Here is a 22,908-nt window from a genome sequence, read left to right as displayed (position 1 = left end):
TGTCATCCATGCTCTTTAACCAATCATCAGTCATTTGAGCTATGGTTGTGCTAGTCGAATGCCACTATATACATAGTGGCAGCACGTAATTAAACCAAAACTTGAAAAATTATCCTAAATTTGACATCTACAATTTTCTCCATAATTTACTCAGCACTGGAAGAAGACTAATGGGACAGCTGTTGACATGGGACCTGAGCAGCAGTCTCCTGGTTCAAAGTCCATGTACTCAATTCGTGTGTCCACCACGACAAAAGATCCTTGTTGACTTTACACTGGCATTGTTTTTGTGATGCCAGCATGTACTTATAACACATTTTAAACCCACCACATAATACGTTGTCAAAACTTGTGTCCATTTCACATATTTCTATAAGAAATTTGATTGGCTGTATCATAATATTCCATTGATGTAGACAGGTACAGTATCATGTAACCAAAAATATAGACTATGAATTTCCCCCTTTCGGCTTCTGATTTTTTTTCTCAAAGGCGACACAGGACAAGGATCAGATATTTTGCTGTAACAGACACAAACAATGCAATCTAATTTCATTGGGACTAAAAATATCTTTTTGAGCAGTGCTATATTATGTCAGTATGAGAATAGCCTTTGAACTAGGGACTACCTTGGCAAAGCTGTTTTCATGTACCAGTACTCCCCCTCCACTGCTTATTTCATTTTCAGTAAAGTTATCCTCTTTGTTACCTCAGGTTAGCTATCAGACCCTAATTAGATAGCTTGCATGTAGGATTAAAAAAAAAAACCCTCATCTGATTTCATTCAAAATGGTGAAGCTGACAAGAGAATTTCAACATTCTTTCTGACCCGGCTTTGAACAGCGGTCTACTGTATTTGCAAACACTACACACTGGGCCCAAAGAGCTGTAATTGGAGGAGCTGTCAAGTCAGAGAGGAAGGTTGAAGTTGTCTTCCAACAGCAATTTAGCGGCTCTCTTCCAGCCTGATGCAGCTGAACATCTGTCAGAGGAAAACTGTTCATTTGATGTGAATGCTTTCTGCAGTGTGTTAAAAGCTGCTGCTATTCACATGCATGGCAATTTTGTATCTGCTGTTGCCTACAGTTATAGACAGAAGGTGACAGCTAACTGCTAAGGTTGTCTAATTGCACAACCATGCACACACCGTATTAAAACATTCCGTCGGTCTTTCCATGCCATTATACACAGCGGTGGTGACAGAGGTCTACAGGTTAGAGAACAGACCTGGGAACTGTTTGAATCAGCATATTGTCCAGGAAAGTGTGGACAGGAAATGTGCTTTCCATGGAAAAATAATGATCAAAAGAATACCAATGCACACATACACACCCACACCTCTACTAGAGCCAAACTTCTGCTGCCTAATCCACTTAATGTCCCTTATGATGCACCTGGACCGAATCAGTGTTATCACCCTACACACAAACTCACATACCCCCCTCACACACATGCATACAGAGCACAAAGACTCGTGTCAGGACAGTTGTCGGACGTCAGCGTGAATTAGCACACAGCAGTTTCAGGGCTTCATTAGCATCCAGAGCTTCATAATTAAATGTGTGTGAGTGGCTGCTCTGTCAGGCCAAATCATAGTTTATAGTTTATTTTTTGTACAATTAAAACACAAAAGGCAACGATAAAAGAATAATGCAATACAGTGCAGGGAGAGGCAAAAACCCCAGAGGGCTTATTTGAAGCCTCCACCTAATAAAATGTACTGAGTGTTTTTCCTACTCACTGCTTTAATAAGACTATCCATTACAACTGATATCTGATAACAACATTTCTCTAGATCTGGTAGACACAGTAGCCCCTTTTACACTGCCAGATTTTCAGCAAATGTTGGGCCCTTTTACCGGCAAGCTGCAAACGTTTAGACACAGAGCCGGATTGGCGAGTCGATCCGAGGTGCCCAATTTTCCGCCTTGTAGGGTAGTCATTGGTGGAACCTTTTTGGTTTAAAGGGCCAGTGTGTAATATTTGGCATGGTTTATTGTCAATCTGAATCTGAATATTCTACCCATTAATATGTTTATACAAGTGTATAATCGCTATAAAATAAAATTTGTTTGGTTTCGTAGCCTTATAATTATGCTTTTATTTTTATTTTTATATATATATATATATATATATATATATATATATATATATATATATATATATATATATATATATATGTGTATGTATATATATATGTATGTATATATATATATATATATATATATATATATGTGTATATATATATGTATATATATATATATATATATATATGTGTATATATTTATATTTATATATATATATATATATATATATATATATATAAATATAAATATAAATATAAATATATATATATATATATATATATATATATATATATATATATATATATATATAAATATAAATATATAAAGGGCCTTGCTTTAGAGAGGTTGCCATCTTGTGCCGCCATGTATGTACGGCAGACTGAGCAAACAATCCAGCCAGCCAGAGAACGCGTTTCGCGTGTATAAATAAACCAACGAAGACAGCGGAAGGAAGAAGGAGGAGGAAACAGCAGAGAGTGTCAGTAGCTCGTTGATAGAGAGTAGTGAAAAGTTTTTTTAGTTATAAAGTTTGCGAATGGACCACACTTACCACGCAACAGGAGAGAATGAACCCGAACCGTCATCTGCGAGGAAAAGAAGACGCAACTTCACTCCTTGTGATGCACTCTCTGCGGCGCTTTTCCTCCTGATGATATATCTCACCAACCATGGTAGCAGTAGCACTGAATCCAATTCTGTGCATTCAGCCTCTCTTCTCGCCCGCTCAGCATCAAACACATGGAGTTCCTCATCTGTATGCTCCAGCTAAAACAGGTATGGCTCTGGATCTGTGTCCGCTACAAGAAACTCTTCAAAATCGCGTTCAAAGTCGTCCATTGCAGCTGCTATAGTCCGGAGATATTGCTAGGCTAAATAAACAGCTGAGCTGTGTTTACCGGCTACACTGTCAGTCAGTGTGCGGGCTGGAGATTGGTGGAGCAGAGGTGGGAGGGGGTCCCCAATCTGTATGGTAAACGAGTATGTGTGTATGAAGTGTGTCTGTTATGCTAGAAGAGTCAGAGTTTGGGACAGAGTCTTTTACCCCCTGGAGTGTTACAAGAGTTTTTGGAGTGCTCAAATAAACTGGCCTTTTTCCCGAACGCTCCTCTGGTCTCCTGCTTGTGAGGGATTCATTACAATATCATAACATGGTTTAGATTTCTAAATAAATATTCACCTCGTTGCTAGATAGACCTACTCCTGAAAAACTCGTGCGCAAGGCTTTTTGTCCATACGAGGCCACCATCATTTACCCGACAGGAGGGGTGAGCGAGTGAGCCCTGCAATCTAGAATTTGACCACTGATGTCACTGTTTTCAACCCATTTTACACACTGGCCCTTTAAACAGAACAAGCAGCCTTCTGCCACAGGAGAGGCTGTTGATGACTTGTGGGAGGAGCTGTTGATGACGCCGCACTTGGGACCCACTGGCGGTGGATAAACAGGAAACAGCTGATGAACAGCTGATAAAATTCCTGAACAGCAGGAATTAGCATGCAGCTAGTAGCAAGAGGGAAACGCAAGCCTGACAGACACTGTAAAGATGAGCAACTGGGGTGACAAGGATTTGCGCGCCCTCCTTGTCCTCACAAACAAGAAGGCCATTAACCGTCAAGTGACAGGGACGGTGAAGCACAGGCCAACTTATGAGAGAATCACTGAAGGACTGACTAGCCGCGGCTTCCCACCCACGTCGCTGTTTACGTCACACGCTCAGCTACACGTTTTGTTACTTGCTCACACTCCCCATTGCCCCAAAAAAGGCACATTCTGTATAAACAAAAGTAGGTAGGCGGCATTGCTGCACGCCCTGATTTTGCTTTTATGCTGCCAATGCTGAAAGAAGACTGATTGGGCTTTCCTGCAAATTTGCACAATTCCTGTTTAGAGCGAAGGAAACACTTCGCAAATCTATTAAAAAAAGACAGGTGCGTTGGAGAGAGAAGACCATAAAGTTGCAAAAGGACTCCTGCACACTGTCTAACTTGCAATATGTAATTTATTTGTGACGTTTCGGTACTAGACCTTCATCAGGCAATGTGTTTTTTTTTCCAAAATGTTTGCCTGATGAAGGTCTAGTACCGAAACGTCGCAAATAAATTATATATATATATATATACAGTACAGGCCAAAAGTTTGGACACACCTTCTCATTCAATGCGTTTTCTTTATTTTCATGACTATTTACATTATAGATTCTCACTGAAGGCATCAAAACTATGAATGAACACATGTGGAGTTATGTACTTAACAAAAAAAGGTGAAATAACTGAAAACATGTTTTATATTCTAGTTTCTTCAAAATAGCCACCCTTTGCTCTGATTACTGCTTTGCACACTCTTGGCATTCTCTCGATGAGCTTCAAGAGGTAGTCACCTGAAATGGTTTTCCAACAGTCTTGAAGGAGTTCCCAGAGGTGTTTAGCACTTGTTGGCCCCTTTGCCTTCACTCTGCGGTCCAGCTCACCCCAAACCATCTCGATTGGGTTCAGGTCCGGTGACTGTGGAGGCCAGGTCATCTGCCGCAGCACTCCATCACTCTCCTTCTTGGTCAAATAGCCCTTACACAGCCTGGAGGTGTGTTTGGGGTCATTGTCCTGTTGAAAAATAAATGATCGTCCAACTAAACGCAAACCGGATGGGATGGCATGTCACTGCAGGATGCTGTGGTAGCCATGCTGGTTCAGTGTGCCTTCAATTTTGAATAAATCCCCAACAGTGTCACCAGCAAAACACCCCCACACCATCACACCTCCTCCTCCATGCTTCACAGTGGGAACCAGGCATGTGGAATCCATCCCTTCACCTTTTCTGCATCTCACAAAGACACGGCGGTTGGAACCAAAGATCTCAAATTTGGACTCATCAGACCAAAGTACAGATTTCCACTGGTCTAATGTACATTCCTTGTGTTTCTTGGCCCAAACAAATCTCTTCTGCTTGTTGCCTCTCCTTAGCAGTGGTTTCCTAGCAGCTATTTGACCATGAAGGCCTGATTCGCGCAGTCTCCTCTTAACAGCTGTTCTAGAGATGGGTCTGCTGCTAGAACTCTGTGTGGCATTCATCTGGTCTCTGATCTGAGCTGCTGTTAACTTGCGATTTCTGAGGCTGGTGACTCGGATGAACTTGTCCTCAGAAGCAGAGGTGACTCTTGGTCTTCCTTTCCTGGGTCGGTCCTCATGTGTGCCAGTTTCGTTGTAGCGCTTGATGGTTTTTGCGACTCCACTTGGGGACACATTTAAAGTTTTTGCAATTTTCCGGACTGACTGACCTTCATTTCTTAAAGTAATGATGGCCACTTGTTTTTCTTTAGTTAGCTGATTGGTTCTTGCCATAATATGAATTTTAACAGTTGTCCAATAGGGCTGTCGGCTGTGTATTAACCTGACTTCTGCACAACACAACTGATGGTCCCAACCCCATTGATAAAGCAAGAAATTCCACTAATTAACCCTGATAAGGCACACCTGTGAAGTGGAAACCATTTCAGGTGACTACCTCTTGAAGCTCATCGAGAGAATGCCAAGAGTGTGCAAAGCAGTAATCAGAGCAAAGGGTGGCTATTTTGAAGAAACTAGAATATAAAACATGTTTTCAGTTATTCCACCTTTTTTTGTTAAGTACATAACTCCACATGTGTTCATTCATAGTTTTGATGCCTTCAGTGAGAATCTACAATGTAAATAGTCATGAAAATAAAGAAAACGCATTGAATGAGAAGGTGTGTCCAAACTTTTGGTCTGTACTGTATAAGTTAGACAGTGTGCAGGAGTCCTTTTGCACAATTCCTGTTTAAAATGAGCTAGTAATTCTGTCTGGTGAAACCCCTACAGACTCTGCATACAGTTAGTAATAATGGGCAGTTGACTGTATTCCAGGTGATTTAGCTCTGTTGTCATACATTTTTACAATGCACTCTTGAAGCCTTGTGAGAAGAACTCCTGAGTGTCAAAGGTTGTGTGTTCCAACTAGCCTGACAGCTACACTAGTCAGTCAAAATGTCATAACTTGTTTTTTTCCATTTTAATGCTAAATATGGCTGGATTAAGGGGTCCTGGGCTGAGATGTGCTTTTGGGTCCCTACTGACTCATCCAGCCTTTATGCTGCCTGTGATGTCTTACATTATTAACTGTTTCCCCAAAGGTCACAATCTCTACATATGGAGAACATTCACATGCCACAGTGCTATGAGAAATAACATCAATGTGAATGATTCAGACTGCAACCTTGGAACTACACCTGTGTTTAAAAAAATACTCATATTAAATTAAAAACTCTGCCATTTACTTGAGGCTATATACCCTTAAAAATGCAAAAATGCAAACCCATCTCCATCATGATTTTCTTTTCTTGTCTTCTCTTTCCTTTTCAAAATTACATTCAAATTTCCTTTTTTTCTTTGATATTTTTGTTATATACAGGTATGCAATAATGATTGTTGGATATTGATGTTGAGGTCGCCTAATGTCAAGTCTGTATTAAATCATGTGACAAGATGATACGATCCAGTAGCTAGCTCAGGTGCAAAATCTGTCAAGACTGACAAGTTGAACACATCTGCAAGTCCAGTGGGTAGTCATGTCTTTTAAAAATAAAAGTGCCAGTAAGAAAGGACAAGAGAGAAACCAACAGCCTCACATCCTGTCTCATTAGCCAACACATGCACATTGTTAGGTTTAACAAAGGAACAGGGTTTGGCTTTACAACAGTGTGAACACTGGACTCCAGGGTGAAAGTCAGGCCCAATTCCAATCCGGCCCCTTAAGACTCAAGCCCTGAACCCTCACTGACTTAAGTGACGTCAGCTGTAAGTGATTGAGCGTGAGAGTCTGAAAGGGCTCTGGATGCTATAAATAGGAATGGGACAGCAATTATCCCCCTCTCTACAAAATATTGTTGACACTGGCGGCTCTGGGCGTGATCATTTATCGGTTATTGTCAGCACGCACAAGGCGTGTGAGGGATAGAATCCCTGACCAGTCGGTCCTTATCCAAGCACTTGCATTGCAAAATTGGCAAGAGGTAGCCTAAGTTTAAAATAATGAATTCACTGTTTTTACCATATGCATGTTTTTTCTAAACTAGCATCAAAAGTGTTGTAAGTGATATAGTGATATCTATCTTATATATTTTATATATATATATATATATATATATATATATATATATATATATATATCGTTACCATTTGCAGATCTGCCGACCATGTTTATTTGTTTACAGGTTTTTTTAACACTTCTGGTGTTCCAAGGGCAACCCCTGTATTTGACATCACAATGCTATGAACTGTGGGTAATTTCCTTACCATAAGTCCACATCGATGCTGACCTAAGGTAAGGGGGCATAAAGGGCTCACTCACTGACTTGACGATTTGACAATGGGACAGCCCTCACACACTCACGCACTTCACATGAACGCGCCTCTAAGTCAGTGAGTCTGTAAGGGATCGGATTGGAATCGGGCCTCAGTGGTTGTTGCACCTGTCCACCATCCTTCCCATCCACCCTACTCGGACTTTCGCTCTCTTAACTTACGTTGTTGTCCTGCTGCATTTCTCCCTGACTCCGCCCGGAAAGGATGATCATACCGATGATCATACCGATGTGAAAGGATGATTCTTCTTTGGTGTCTGGCGCCAGAAGTCAATGCCAAAGCGCTGGTATTTGCCAAGACCAGGTTGGTCTCAAAACAAGATGCCATCAGCACATCCCCTTTAAGGATGAGAGTATTGTTTGAGAGCTGAAAGAAGCTGAAAGTATAAAGCTTCTGATTATCATCAGCTACTGATAGACATATTACATTATTATTATGATATTTCATGTTTTAAAGATTGAAGGTGTAAGCCCTAAATATGTCTACTTGTGAAGCCAGAATAATCCCAGGTTTTTATTTGGTGCTAATCAATGGTACAGAAAGACATCCCTCACCCTCCACCCCAGTGCCTCTGTCTTCTGGAAAGTTGACTGCTGATAAAATGGTCATTAAATCTTTGCTTTTTTAATCCTATCATCACATTGATTATTTGTTCTGCTTAAGACTGATCTTGCATCACACAACGCTGTCTCCCAGCTTTCCTAACACGATGTCTCCTCTTTTAGGTCTGCCACTGTTCAGCCTGATATTCGGTATATACTAAATATGATCTCCTGATCTTCATGGCATCATTACAGACAGACATAGAGTGAATGTGGTTTTTTTAAAGACTGGGTGAGACTGGCTGTACTTTGATTTCACTATGAAGACACGTATCGACTATCCTCCACCTTATTTTTATTATTTTTCGCTCAGTGGGAGCTGTTTAGGGTAAATAATGATGACAACATGTGTTCCCCATTCAACTGGAGAAATAGAATTTCCTGTATTTCCTGTCATCTGTGTGCACAACCCAGCAGTCCAATTAACATGGATTCTGCCGGTTGTGCAATCCATTTTTCAAAACTGAGTTTACATGACGGGCGACACGGTGGTGTGGTGGTTAGCACTGTCGCCTCACAGTAAGAGGGTTCCCGGTTCGATCCCGGGTGTGGAAGCCCTTCTGTGCGGAATTGGCATGTTCTCCCTGTGTCAGTGTGGGTTCTCACCGGCTTCCTCCCACAGTCCAAAGACATGCAGGTTGGGGATTAGGTTAATTGATGACTCTAAATTGTCCATAGGTGTGAATGGTTGTTTGTCTCTATGTGTCAGCCCTGCGATAGTCTGGTGACCTGTCCAGGGTGTACCCCGCCTCTCGCCCAATGTCAGCTGGAATAGGCTCCAGCCCCCTCCCCCCCCGCGACCCTCAAGAGGATGAAGCAGTTAGAAAATGGATGGATGGATGGAGTTTACATGACATTTAAGAAATCAGGTGACAGCAGAGAACCAGCACTAATCAGTGCCAGAGTCCTAATGTCCCATCTGCATTAACTGAAGGAAAAATATCAATGCCTCCAGCCAAATTGAAGTTGCCCTCAGTCAGTTTAATAAACACATTAGGCCTGTTTCCAAGCCCTAATTTGGAATGACACACTCAAATACTTGTTCATTCAGGCTTTTCTGGTCATCTCAGGAGCATTGCTATACTTAGATTCATCCTGAGTTTCAGTTTCAGATACAGATACAGAGGATTACATGCTTTTATCTCTTCTTGCCTTAACTGCTGCACTGCCCTGTTTGTTTGCTGTAACCAAAAGGAGAACGCCTCTAGTGTGGTGAGAGTGCTGAAGCAAGGCTTTTACCTAGGGCTGTGCAATTAATCGTCTGGTGATTGCGATTACAATTTTGAGGTCAAACGATTTCAAATTTACTGAAATTGAGGGTAAACGATTTTTGGTCACGGACACCTGGAGATGTTATTTTGTCTTCTATGGAAGCCACACATGCGCAATACCGCCCCCCCCCCCCTCCTCTCACTCCACAAACCAGTCAAGTAGGTGAAATACGAATGATGTGAGGGGCAGGTGATCACGGAAGATTTCAAAAACAGCGTGTGGAAAATGGCAGAGAGAGAGCGAGAGAGGTTGGTCTGTGTTTGTGTGTGCGCATCGGGGCTGAACTCCACCGCGCGCGATACAGAGCAAAGGAGAATTGTAAACGTGCGACCATGTAGAGACAGAAATGACATGCCGTCGTGTAAACAATATACTGTAAAACTTGGTGTATAAGTCGCACTTTTTTTCCCTTTTTTTTCATCTAAAAAGTTGGGTGCGGGTTATAGACCGGTGTGACCTATAGACCAAGGTAAATGCTGACATAGGTAATTTGACCCACAAGATGGCGCTACGTTAGGCTGACCAAACGTCCTCTTTTGCCCGGACATGTCCACTTTTCACATCCCGTCCGGGGCGTCCAGGGGCCTTTTATAAACTGATGATAATGTCCGGTTTTCCGTGTGTTTGTGTGTTAGAGTGCGGCACGGGCAGCATATTTCTGTCCAAACCCGAACCGAGCCTGACATTATTTAATGACCAAAGCACTGAGTTTGTGTCACACAGTGGTTACAGGCTATTTAACAGGCCGGGCATGCGCCGTGGGTGTTCAGCTGCGGAGAGGGAGACCTCTGTGTTTGAGACGGGAGTGGGAGGCGGGAGGTCTGACGCTTCAAGCGAGAGGAGAGGGAGAAATAAAACAAAATAAGATAAAATAGGAAAAACCTGTCTCCCTCTTTTATTTTCAGCGTTTAATCAAGGCGGAGGCGGGTGGCTGGAGGTCCAAGGGTTCCAGTGAGGAGAGAGGTAGAAACAAACAGCCAATGTGTGTCTGTGTGTGTTATGTTCAGGTGTTGTCACGTAAATAACAGTGCCAAAGCAATAAACAGGACAGACAATAGGATTTTATTTATTTTTACACTACATTTTCACTGAAAGCTGACCGAATCCGACCCGAGCCCAAATACAATTTATAGCTACATTTTTGACCAAACCCGGCTGACCCATCGGGTACCGTCAGGCTCTAGTGTGTGTATGTGTCCCCTATTGGGGCCTATCTGAATTTCTGTCTTTGAGATATATTATTTTGTAATATAACTGAATTTTCTATCCATACATATAAATTTTAAATATATTAAAATTATCATTTATCATTTATCATTTAAGTAGGCTATGTCGTGGCCGGCCGAGTGTCCTCTTTTTTGGAAATCAAAATATGGTCACCCTACGCTACGTAGTAATAAGTAAGTACTCATTCGTTTTTGGGATTTGAGTAAGCATGTATAGTTACAGCCCACACTGTAATAAGGTACTGTAATACTGTCTTCTTAAAAAAAAAAAAAGAAGTTTAACGTTAATTTAAACTCATTTTTATGGCTCAGATGTTGTTATACTGTAATTTTATTTCCTGAAGAGGTTGTTTGGAAAATTGCAATCTGAAAAGTAACCAAAGCTGCTTAAGAGTTTATTGTGTTTTGAATGTGTTTCAAATTAAAAATAAAGGGAAACAGTGTAGGAATAACTTGTATAACGTTTTTATTAACAAATAGTAATATAAAACCTTGTTTTCCCTGTTTGAGACCTTAAAAAATAGACTGCGACTTATATGCCAGTGCAACTTATATTCCGAGTTTTATGGTAAGTCATCACATGTGCCGCGTAATCGTTTGCATAATCGTGATTTCAATTTTGACCAAAATAATCGTGATTATGATTTTTTCCAAAATCGCACAGCCCTACTTTTACCTACAACAAAGAGGATGGCCCAATATCTCCTCCTCTCCTCGCTGATGGCTTTACTGATTTTTGCGGTGATTATGTGCAAATGTTTTTGTGGTCTGGCTCCAGGTTATCTCTGTGAACTTTTGATTGCTCAACAGACTGCATGACTGACCTGACTGTGTCCAGGCTAAAGACTAAAGGTGACTGAGCATTTGCCATCATGACTCTGTGGCTTTGGAATGACTGCCTGAATAACGGGGACTGACAGTGTCTGTATATTCTGCCATGAATCTATTGAAATAATCTATATCTTTTATTTACTTATTTGCTACTTTCATTTACCTTGAAAGCTACTAAACTCAATCTTTCTACTTCTTTCATCTGATATACCTTGTATTATTTACATCGATGCTCTTCATCCTTTATTGAGCTGATAATTTATTTCTCTCTGTGAAGCACTAAAATGTTCTTCAACCAAAAATGTAACTCCTTGACCACCTCTGCATCTCACATCTTCTGCATGAAATTTAATGCAGTTGAAAGCACGTCTTTTTTTCTGTTTTTGCTTTTGGTTTTTACCTATATTCTGCTATTTTTATTGTGCTAACATGTTTTGGGCATGTTGAGCTTCAAACTGTAACATGTGCATGTTTATTAAGTATTAAGTTAGGTAGAGCTGATTATTAATTTTTCCACAGTCAGGCAGCCTGGGTTTAGAGCACTTTGGCTCAGTCAGATGTCAACATTTAAAACAGCATTTTGGTCACCATGTACCTCCAACAAGGTCCATGTCTATAGGGACCACTGACAAGTAATTATTTGCTTCACATTAAAGACAGTGAAGGTTCAGGTCGGAGTCAAAAGTTTCACACAACAAACGAGGCAGCAGTGGCGGAGGTCGTAATATTGCACCTTTAAACGGAGACAGCATTGTAGACAGCAGTGGTCTATGAAGCCATTAAATACATCCCGACATGTGAATGGAGAATTCTTTTCGCTATATTACCAATCCCTTCTGTTCCACCATTATTTAAATTTCTTCACCATCTCCTACTGTCATATACTGCTTGAACTACACTACACTGCCACCATGATCTCTGGTGGTAGTGCTTCATTTTGCCCATATCCACAAGCTTCAGGAAACATGAATAAATACAGATGAAATGAATGCAGAGCACGGACAGAAGGCTCCGTCTGTCTCCATATTTAACATTGAGCACAAATAAGCCCTTACCTGGAGAGACGCAATGACGCATCAAAGCAGCGCTCAACATCCAACATCGTTCCAAATTAGTCTACATTGAGTTTGAAAGAGTAATACATATATATATATATATATATATATATATATATATATATATATGTACATATATATATATATATATATATATATATGTGTGTGTGTACATATATATATACATATAAAGTAAACACTGTAGTTTTTACAGGCCTCTATGCTGCTTTCTTTTTACTCACCTGTTTTCCATTCTGTCTGTGATGTCAAATGTGGCACACCAAAAAAAAAAGAAAAAACCCACAGCTCTGGTCTACTGCCAGTGAGAGAGGAGAGGAGTGTATAGCCCATTTTTCACACAAGCTAATTTTGGTGGAAAAGGGGTATTGGAGGCTAAACTTGGGGACACAAAGGCTCCTATTGTGGCTTGGAGAGTTGAACACAGTGGACACAAGCAATACATTGTGGTACATGCAGGCACTGTGGAAGCCAGCTTCTCTGACAGTGTCAGTGCCTCGATAGTGGTTATACTTTTAATGGACTACAAAATACACCAGCACAGTGGATATCCATATAATTATCAGCAAAATAATATTTTAATATCACTGCTTTCTGGCAAGAAAGTCTAGAAGAACTAGACATTTTACAAATTGGTAGTGCCTTCTGATAAATGCTGTATATTTACTATCAATCAAAAAAAACATGAGTTTGAATTTAATTATAATTTATAGAACCACTTCGCACTGGCCAGTGCTGTCTTGCAGACTGTACTGCTGGGAGAGGATTATGAGTAACACACACACCAATTCTCACAGCAAAAAAACAAAACAAAAAACATGCTGCACAGTGGAGAGGATGCATCTCTAATTTCTGAGTCTTTAGTCAGACTAAAAGTTACAATTATGTGCCAACCAGCCAGCAGGCTACTTTTTCTATCTCTCTTTGAAAAATGTATGTTTTGTACTGTTGGGCTGCACAGAGGTCACATCTGAGTTCATGAGGAATGTTTGTGAGGACTGACTCAGGCCATGTAATAGGGATGATGGATGCTGGTGCCGAGTACATATCTAAGGCACTTCCATGCATGTTGGGAAACCTCAGAATCCTACAAAATATAAATCAATGATCTCAACGTGGGGTCTGAATCCCTCCAATCAGCTGACGATGGGTGTTCACTCCTAGTTATCCAATCACGCTTTGCCACAATCTCTCAGCCAGTCACCTCCAACCATCTTTTTTTTTTTTTTTTTTTTTGTCTGTAGGCCGACGATAGCTTCACTCTGTAGTACTTTTATCTCTGTTGGAGTGGATTTGGGATTACTGCAGCAAATAAGTTCTGTGACAAACAAAAGTGTACGATACATACACGTTTCATTCAGCAACATAATTTTCACTTATTAACATTGCCAGAAGTAAAGAGCTAATGTCATGCTATGAATTACACAGTCACATGATTTAACATCCCTACCACAACAACGTTGTAAAGCTGTGGTTGGCGTGATGATGTTCTGTAGTCTCATTTTGTTAGTAATCACCTTTTGGGGTATTAAATGACATATTTTATGTCCTAGTACAAAACATAAAAGTCTTTTGTGTAAACTACAGACCTTATTTCAGGTATCAAAAATCCAACTGACTTTGAGGCGAGGGAACTGGGAGTGCAGAAACTCCTTTTTGTATTTTAGGACTTATTCCTGGTGCACTCTATGGTCGTTTACCAACAAACATACACTGAAGAAAAGTATAGGCCTCTCTCTCATTTTATAAAACATGTCACAAACTCTTCTTCTCTTAAAAGAAACGGTTTTGGAATACTTTTTTGTGATTTACATTAGGCTATAATGAACAAAACTGTTGCTACACTACTGCCCAGATGTTGCAAATCCCACCCATCAGGCATGCCAAGCAGGTCAAATTCAACACTGACCCAAACCTGCTGCCCTGAACATTCAAGCTGTTCAGTCTAAGACAACACATACATTGAACAGCTGGGTTTGACCCAATCTGACAGAGAATCTCATTACCAGCCACTAACTACAGGGGTGAAGCACCAAATTCTGGGTCCTATGACAAAGCAGTCTCTGTGGGCCCCCCACCTTTCCTCTCTTGTTCCATGTCTCTCTCATGCACCTTTCAATATTTTTATTAAGTCAGTTTGCTTTCTTTCCCTTTCTTTTCTTTATTTTATTTTATTGTTGTATTTATTTATTTACTCAGCTGTAGCTGAGTTTGGAAGTGCAGGGGTGGACAAAACCTCCCACCTTCCTCTATATATTTTAGTATTATCCTCTAATTAGATGCGACCTTCACGGAGCGGTGGACCAAGATGGAGTTAGAGAGGGGGAGAGAGTTAAAATAGACAAGAAAATCAGTATCACTCCATTCTGCTTCAGTAGGCTATCTCTGCCTCTCTGTACTGAAACCACTATGACTGAAATAGAAATCTATGTCATTAATTTTTCAAACTCTCACTGATGAAGTCTTAAGTATCACTAAGCCACACTACACTGTGATGTTAACACGCAAAATTATGCTTCCGACGGAGGAAAAAATCGTTAAAGCAAGAAAAAAAAAACATCTGCAAAAAACACACACACCGTCCTTTCACCAGCCTTTCAGCGACTATTCTAACTATAATTTAACATATTTTAACCCTGCGTTGAAATAAGAGATCTCAAATGACACGTAGGACCCTATGAACCCAGCCACGCGCTTTTTATCATGATTCATGGCAAAAACTACGATTAAATAATCCATAAGAGAATAAATAGCCTGACCTATTAAACAGTTAATATGACAACTCTTATACAAGTTATTGTTTTGCACTCTGCTGTTAAAACGAGAATCTGTGGTCCGCGCAATCAGTCCCCAATCCCAATCAGTTACGGAATAAATGGCAAAAGGGAATTATTTGAGAAAAAATATAGCCTATGGTTTTCAAATATTCATAGAAAGTACCGTCTCCAAAAACTGTCCCGGAAAGCGGCCGAGGAAAGCCTTAGGATGAAATAAAGTTGCTAACCTTATCTTCCCTCACTTTTACCGTTAAATAGCCGTTCTTAGTGCCCGCGTGCCATCCATCAACACCGCACCAGTGACAGGCTGCAAATGACTACAAGAAATTACGCATCTCCTACGAGAAGAGCTCCCTCTGACACAGCAACAACATACAAACAATAAAATAACAGTAGTGTCATGTGGTCTGAAGCCGCTGTGGGGACACAACAAACAGCGCATAGCAGGTTCACTTACCGTTGTATGCTGAGGATGGAGCTTTAACCAAATCTCCCAACAGCGAATCCAGCTAAGGCAGACTGCTCTCTGCCTGTCCCCTCACTCTCTCTCCCGCTCTCACTCTGCCTCTCTCTCTCTACCTCTCTCTCTATTAACCCCCCCCCCCCCACACACACACACACACACACAGCCCCCTCCCCTCCAACTTACCAGATCAACGAATTGAAGGGTTGAAATGGCTGCTGATTGGTCATTACAGTGCCGTCGGCGATTAAAGAGACATACGCGCGCTCCCGCGCACAAGAACACACACCATAGACTCAATCTTTATCCCAACTCCAACAGACTTATTTCAATCGGCCCAAATTTTAAGAAGCCAACTGACTGCACTCTTAAAGGAAAACTCTGGATGATTTGAAGACCTCAGCAACACAGCTACATATGAAATGGCATTTAATAAGCTGAGGCTGGCAGATCACAGCCAATACCCACAACCTGCAGGTGTCACAGCTGAAGATGGCTGTTCTAGCCTGGAGGCTTTTCTCTGAGGCCCACTGTAAACCCCAATCCATCCATGATAATTACAATAATTATAATGTCAAGTCTACACAAATGCCACAAATTTTCAAAATGACATAAAACTATATGTTCATTTGACACAAAAAATAATCCTTTGTGAGTTTGACATAATCTCAACAATTTCTTAAAATTTTCAGTAAATTTGATTAAAATTTCTAAAATCAGTTTCACCTAATTTGTTTAAGGCATGCTGTGAGACAATGTGTTTAACGTGTTTAAATGTGTCTCAAATAACTCAGTGATTAATGTTTATGTATTTCACAATGGTTCTAATGGGTTACAGTCAGTGTTGTAGTAAAAGACATTTTGCATGATGAGTTAAGTCGTATACACAGTTAGTGACCTCCCACCTGCATGGATAGTACAGTGTCTAACAAGAAGTTGTGCTGAGGAAAAATAAGGAGAATTACCACAACCTTACCACAATATAGCTCAATGAAATATTCTAAATTTCATTCTAAATAATATTTTATAATGATAAGTTGTGAGTCCCCGCAATGCACAGCTGGTCGTTTGAGTGGATCCCCAATAAAAATTGTGGATTTTTTTAAAACAAACTCTAGTGTTAAAGTCATTTATATGGTTATAATTATGGTTCTATTCATTCAATTCAATTTGACAACATCCCTCTGTCCTTAGGACCCTCAAAAAACTCCCCCCCAAAAAAACCCTTTAATGGGGAAAAAAAACGGTAGAAACCTCAGGAAGAGCAACTGAGGAGGGATCCCTCTTCCAGGACGGACAGACGTGCAATAGATGTCGTACACAACAGATCAACATAATAAATTAACAGTAATCCGTATGACACAATGAGACAGAAAGAGAGAGAGACAGAGAGAGAGACAGAGACAGAGAGAGATGCAGGACAGACAGTAATGACAGTAGCTTACAACAACATTAATGAAAGTAATAATATTATAATTATAGTTGTGGTTACTGTGGTACAATATGTTGAAAGTATATATATTAATATCTGATAGTATACATATGTGACAATAATCATATGTGTATAATAACAGTAGAAGTATGACTAATGATAGCAGCAGCAGGAGGCATCTGGCAGGACCACGGCAGCAGCACAACCACACACGTCACACTATCCAGGCCCACTGCAATACGAGTTAACCTGAGAGACAGTGGAGCACAAAGGCTCCGGAGAAGAAGCAGAGTTAGTGACATGCAGTTTGGCCAAGTTAGCAAGATGCAGTAACAGGACATGAGAGAGAGAGAGAGAGAGAGAGAGAGAGAAGGAGAGAAGGTGCCCGATGTATTATAAGAGGTCCCCCGGCAGACTAGGCCTAAGTCAGCCTAACTAGGGGCTGGTACAAGCCAGCCCTAACTATAAGCTTTATCAAAGAGGAAAGTCTTAAGTGTAGTCTTAAATGTGGAGACGGTGTCTGCCTCCCGGACCGCAACAGGAAGATGATTCCACAGGAGAGGAGCCTGATAGCTGAAGGCTCTTGCTCCTGATCTACTTTTGGAGACTTTAGGGACCACGAGTAACCCTGCATTCTCCGAGTGCAGAGTTCTGGTGGGATAATATGGCACTATGAGCTCTCTAAGATATGACAGAGCTTGACCATTTAGAGCTTTATAAGTTAACAGTAGGATTTTAAATTCAATTCTGGATTTTACAGGGAGCCAGTGCAGAGAAGCTAAAACAGGAGAAATATGATCACGTTTCTTAGTTCCTGTTAGTACACGTGCTGCTGCATTCTGATTTAGCTGGAGAGTTTTTAAGGACTTAGTTGAGCTACCTGATAATAGAGAGTTACAGTAATCCAGCCTTGAGGTAACAAAAGCGGGGACCAATTTTTCAGCATCTTTTCGGGTCAGGATAGGCCTAATTTTCGCAATATTACCCAGATAGAAAAATGCAGTCCGTGAGGTTTGTTAAATGAGAATTAAAAGACAAATCTTGATCAAATATTACTCCGAGGTTTCTTACGGTAGTGCTAGAGGCCAGAGGAATGCCATCTAGAGAAACTATGTCATCAGATAAAGAGTCTCTGAGTTGTTTGGGGCCAAGAACAATAATTTCAGTTTTGTCTAAATTTAACATCAGGAAATTGGTGCTCATCTAGGTTTTTATGTCTTTAAGGCAATTATGAAGTTTAGTTAATTGATTACTTTCTTCTGGCTTCATAGATAAATACAACTGTGTATCATCCGCATAACAATGGAAATTTACAAAGTGATTTCTAATGATGTTATCTAAAGGAAGCATATATAGAGTAAATAGGATTGGTCCGAGCACAGAACCTTGCGGAACTCCAAAACAAACTTTAGTACGTAAGGATGATTCATCATGAACATGAGCAAACTGGAAACGATCAGATAAATAAGATTTAAACCAGCTTAGTGCAGAACCTTTTAGGCCAATTAAGTGTTCCAGTCTCTGCAGCAGAATTTGATGGTCAATTGTGTCAAACGCCGCACTAAGATCTAATAAAACAAGTACAGAGACGAGTCCTTTGTCTGAAGCAATCAGAAGGTCATTTGTAATTTTAACTAGTGCTGTCTCAGTGCTATAATGCACTCTATTCATGTATGTTGGAAATGTATTAAAAATTAACAAATACAATTCCAAATCTGAAAAGTCTTTATAGACAGTCTATGTACAAAACATGATACAAAGTCTACAAACAAACTCTATACAAAGAGTATAGAGAGCTCCAAAATCATCTACTCAGTATCAGGTACATTAAATGTGAAATGACTGCGATATTTGACAATCCATAAAAAAATTAAAAGAGCTCAAAAATTTGAAAGTTATACTTTTTCTCTGTCAGTCTGAGAAGAGATTTTATGTTTTCCTTTCACTCACTGAGACTTAGCATGCTATGAACAAAACAGGATCTCATCTTGCACAAGATACAGCGCCTTGCAAAAGTATTCACCCCCCTTTGCTTTTTAACTATTTTGTTAGATTCCAACCTGTAATTTAAATGTTTTTCATCTGAAAATTTCATGTGATGGATCTGCACAAAGTTATCTAAGTTGGTGAAGTGAAATGAGAAAAATATATATAAAAGAATAATTTAAAGAAATAAAAAAGTGAAAATTGGCATGTGCATATGTATTCACCCCCTTTGCTATGAAGCCCCTTAAAAAGCACTAGTGCAATCTATTACCTTCACAAGTCACAGAATTAGTTATATGAAGTCCACCTGTGTTCAATCTAAGTGTCACATGATGTGTCAGTATAAACACACCTTTTCTGAGAGGCCCCAATGGGCTGCAACTCCACTTAGCAAGAAGCATCACATCATGAAGACCAAGGAGCTCTCCAAACAAGTCAGGGACAAAGTTATAGAGAGATACAAGTCAGGACTGGGTTATAAAAAAATATCTACATCTTTGATGATCCCCCGGAGCACCATCAAATCCATAATCACCAAATGGAAACAACACGGGACCACAACAAACCTGCCAAGACAGGGCCGACCACCAAAACTCACAGACCGGGCAAAGAGGGCATTGATTAGAGAGGCAACAGAGAGACCAAAGGTAACCCTGAAGGAGCTGCAGAGTTCCACAGCAAACACTGGTGTGTCTGTTCATAGAACCACAATAAGCCGTACACTCCATAGAGCTGGGCTTTATGGAAGAGTGGCCAGAAAAAAGCCTTTACTTAGTGTTAAAAACAAGAAAGCACGTTTTGAGTTTGCCAAAAAGCATGTGGCCGACCCCCTAAATGTATGGCGGAAGGTGATCTGGTCAGATGAGATTAAAATTGAACTTTTTGGCCACAAAGGGAAATGCTATGTCTGGCGGCAACCCAACACATCCCATCACCCCAAGAACACCGTCCCCACAGTGAAACATGGTGGTGGCAGCATCATGCTGTGGGGATGTTTTGCAGCAGCAGGGACTGGGAAACTGGTCCGCATAGAGGGAAAGATGGATGGTGCTAAATACAGGGACATTCTGGAGCAAAACCTGTTTCAGTCTGCCTGTGATTTGCGACTGGGACGGAGGTTCACCTTCCAGCAGGACAATGACCCGAAGCATACTGCTAAAGCTACGCTTGAATGGTTTAAGGAGAAGAAGTTAAATGTGTTAGAATGGCCTAGTCAAAGCCCGGACCTCAATCCAATTGAAAATCTCTGGTTTGACTTGAAGACTGCCGTTCACAAGCGGAAACCATCCAATTTGGGGGAGCTGGAGAAGTTTTGCCATGAAGAATGGGCAAAAATCCCAGTTGCAAGATGTGGCAAGCTCATAGAGACTTATGAAAAGAGACTTGCAGCTGTAATTGCTGCAAAAGGTGGCTCTACAAAGTACTGACTTCAGGGGGGTGAATAATTATGCACACTGAAGTTCTTTGTTTTTGGGCCTTTTTGTTGTTTGCTTCACAATAAAAAATTTTTTTCACATCTTCAAAGTTGTTGGCATGTTCTGTACATGAAATGATGCAAATGCTCAAACAATACATTTTAATTCCAGGTTGTGAGGTTTTAAAACATGAAAAATTCCTAGGGGGGTGAATACTTTTGCAAGGTGCTGTATATGTGCAGATCAGGGCAGGAATTTCACGAGGGCCACGAGGGCCATGGCTCTCGTGCCCTCCTCATTTGGCCCTGTGCCCTAGAAAAAAATATCTGCCCTAAGGCCACAGTGGCCTTGATGCCCCACCCGCACTGCCCCAGGTGATTTTGCGGTTTTCTCCTCTGCCTCTTTCCTGTTAACACAGCTTTGACACCTGTGTCTTTTGAGAAAAAAAAATGCGATGACATTCTGGACCCTAACTGAGCAACTTCAAATGAGACGATGCGCACATCACCAGTGGGGGGTTTGATTCGAGCCTGGCATGAAGCACTCGGACGGGCTGTAACGACAGTTTAATACCAGTCTATCACCGGCCAACCAGGAGACTTCATCAAATGCCCGGGCAGGGATCGGTACCGAGACCCAGTAGGCCTATTAAACAACCCAAGGCAAGTTTAATCAAGGCCGTAGTAACAGTAAGCTCCGCCATTATCTGCGTTACTTTTTAAAGTTTCGGTTTCATGTATCATCATTCTGCAGCGGTGGGGCCACGGTGCAGATGAAGGGAATATAACTTCAAGATGACTCTAGTTGACAACAACTACGCTTGCTACTGTGAGTAAGTGCGATAAAACCTCTGTCAGCCAAGCCAATACTTTATACATGTGATCAGCATGTAGAATATTTCAATCTGCTCTGTCCACAGTCTCTCATTCACCGCTATTATGATTTATGATCGCGGTCGACACAAGCACACCGCGCTCGCGGTGCTAACAGCAAAGTGTTAAAGACAAACTAAATGAAAGCTGTCTGTATGTAGGCTAACACTTTATCTGAACATGTACCTGAGGCAGCCAACCTGCAGACAGTGAGTGTCCTCAGTAGAAGAGGGACAGAGACCAGGATGAATGACTGATACTGATGTTTGTCTTCATGCTGAGATAACATGACTTTCTTCACTCAGTATTGTGATGTCAGGAGGAATATTTATATTCCAGTGAGATATTATTGGGTTTTAAATAGTGACTTTGTTGTTGTAAACATGACTGTTGCTGCCATGGACTGTATAAAACTATATCCTGTGTAACTGACCTATAAGGAAAGCATCAGGAGGTGAGGTGTGTGCATGTGTGTGTGTGTGGAGGAGAGGAGAGAGGGAGATGCTGGTAGAGAGATAGTGTGTGTTGTTAGATACTGTTAAAGTCACTTATTATGCTTTGGTTTGTTAGCTATCTAACAACACATCAAAAATAATTGTAAGCCAGTCTTGTTCAGTGAATCAGTGTATGGTTGTTCTATATTTAAAACACATTGGGTTTATTAGTGCTATTAAATAAATCACATTATTACTTATTATACTCATTATTATTACTTGAGCTTGTTTTATTTATTCATTTCACAGATAGTTATACATCGTTAGTCCTTAAATTCATTATGAACGTGGACTTAAAATCATTATTTTATTTTATGGCCTTGCTGCCCTGGCTTTTGGCCTTTGTGCCCTCAAAAAATTGAAAACACGATAGGCCAAGTGGCCTTGCCCCTAAAATTATGAAATTCCAGGCCTGGTGCAGATTGTAAGAAAATGGCAGCCTCCAGTGAAATTATTTTTTTTTTTTAAACATAGCGTATACCGTGGACAGTAAAGCATCATCGGGTCATCATCATGAGTCAATACAGTATTGATAAGTGGCACAATCACATCCCAAAGTAGCATCACCAGGGGAGAAAAAATAGGTCAGGGTAAAACATAATCTGGTCATCATCAACAATAGTGAATACAGCATCTGCCGTCACAAAAGATGTTGCGACAGAAAACAACAGGAATGTCTGTGGTAGTATCCAACATATTCATGATTTGGGAGACATTTTATGAACCTAAAAATTGTAGGTGATTGTTTACCATTATATATGTGCTCCTATTATAGGGGTATTAAACTGTCTCAGCCTCCCTGTAAAGTGTATTCCAGGGTGCTGGAAAGGAGGCTCCAACCAATTGTCGAACCTTGCATTCAGGAGGAGCAATGCGGATTTCTTCCTGGTTGTGGCAAAGTGGACCAGCTCTTTACCCTTGCAGGGCTTTTGGAGGGGTCGTGGGAGTTTGCATATACAGTCTACATGTGCTTTTTGGACTTGGAGAAGGCTTACGACTGCA

At 40.7% G+C, this 22,908-nt stretch overlaps 1 protein-coding gene across 1 annotated transcript in view; it reads right to left on the bottom strand.

Moving 5' to 3' along the window:
- LOC117272017 (cadherin-6-like) overlaps positions 1-15,798 on the bottom strand; it is a 334,683-nt gene extending 318,885 nt beyond the window's left edge. The window contains exon 1 of the mRNA XM_033650671.2: positions 15,702-15,798. The gene's annotated coding sequence lies outside the window, so the exon portion shown is untranslated. The remainder of the gene's footprint in view (positions 1-15,701) is intronic.
- Between the last annotated feature and the right edge of the window lie 7,110 nt (positions 15,799-22,908).

Source organism: Epinephelus lanceolatus, chromosome 12, assembly GCF_041903045.1.
Source record: "Epinephelus lanceolatus isolate andai-2023 chromosome 12, ASM4190304v1, whole genome shotgun sequence".
NCBI classification, from domain to species: domain Eukaryota; kingdom Metazoa; phylum Chordata; class Actinopteri; order Perciformes; family Serranidae; genus Epinephelus; species Epinephelus lanceolatus.
Note: the sequence above shows the minus strand (reverse complement) of the source record. Positions and strands in the feature narration are given on the sequence as shown.